Here is a 1,193-nt window from a genome sequence, read left to right on the forward strand (position 1 = left end):
TCTGGCTCTGGTGAATTCTCTCACCCTCCCGCGCTTCTGACTGTACCCAGTGCTTGTATAAATAAATAAATAAATAAACAAACAAACAAATAAATAAATAAATAAATCTTTTGAAAAAAAAAAAAAAAAACACTAGGCTATCTAGGAGCAATGGTGAATTGCATGTCTGTGTAGGAACTGGACAGGAGGAACTGGGAACATCTTACCAGGGAGTAAGGGAAAGATCGAAGATGAGTTAGACAGGACCGAAAGGAGTCAACTTGAAGAGGTTCTTACTGGTCCAAGAGAGGACAACAGGAACGTCAATAAGAGTGAAAATGGCAATGAATCAAAACATATCAAATCTGCTTAAATCCAAGAGCTCATAATAATAATACAAAATATTAATTAAAAATAAAGGAATAGGAGGGCCTCCCTGGTGGCGCAAGGGGTTAAGACTCAATCTATGAAGCTATCGGCAGCCTCTGCAGCACAAGTTCAATCCCCGGCCAGGGAGCAACCCACATGGTGCAGCAGACCTCTCCTGACTCGCCTGCTGCTCCCCTCAGCAGTGTATTTCCGTCGATCTGCCTGTTCTGTTCCCCACTCTGTCTCTGGTGAATCTTTTCACCCTCCTGTGCCTCTGACCGTACCCCAGTTCTTGTAAGCATAAATAAATAAATCTTTTAAAAAAAATAAAGCAATAGGGGCCTCCCTGGCGGTGCAAGGGGTTAAGCGCAGCACTGTGAAGCAATCTGCAACCACTGCAGCATGAGTTCGATCCAGGCCAGGGAATTAACAATTTTGTATCAAATAATTTTGTATTAATACAAAATTAATACAAAGTCAAGATATATAATACATAAACAAGCAAACAAATACCACTGGTCCCTAGGAAGATGTTAGTATGTCATATAGATTTACTGTGAAATGATTTGTTTTAAAGATTTATTTATGCATATAGTAACTGGGGTACAGGCCAGAGGTGTGGGGGTGGTGTTGAGAGGATTCACCAGAGACAGAGTGAGGAACAGAACAGACGATTGACTGAAATACACTGCTGGGGGAGCAGCGGGCGAGTCAGGAGAGGTCTGCTGTGCCATGTGGGTTGCTCCCTGGCCTGCCGGGATCGAACTCTTACTGTAGTGGCTGCAGCTACCTTCATAGTGTTGACACTACACCCTCTGTGACACCAGAGAGGCCCCTTACTGCGA

This window comes from Talpa europaea, assembly GCF_964194135.1.
Source record: "Talpa europaea genome assembly, chromosome: 12".
Lineage (NCBI taxonomy): Eukaryota > Metazoa > Chordata > Mammalia > Eulipotyphla > Talpidae > Talpa > Talpa europaea.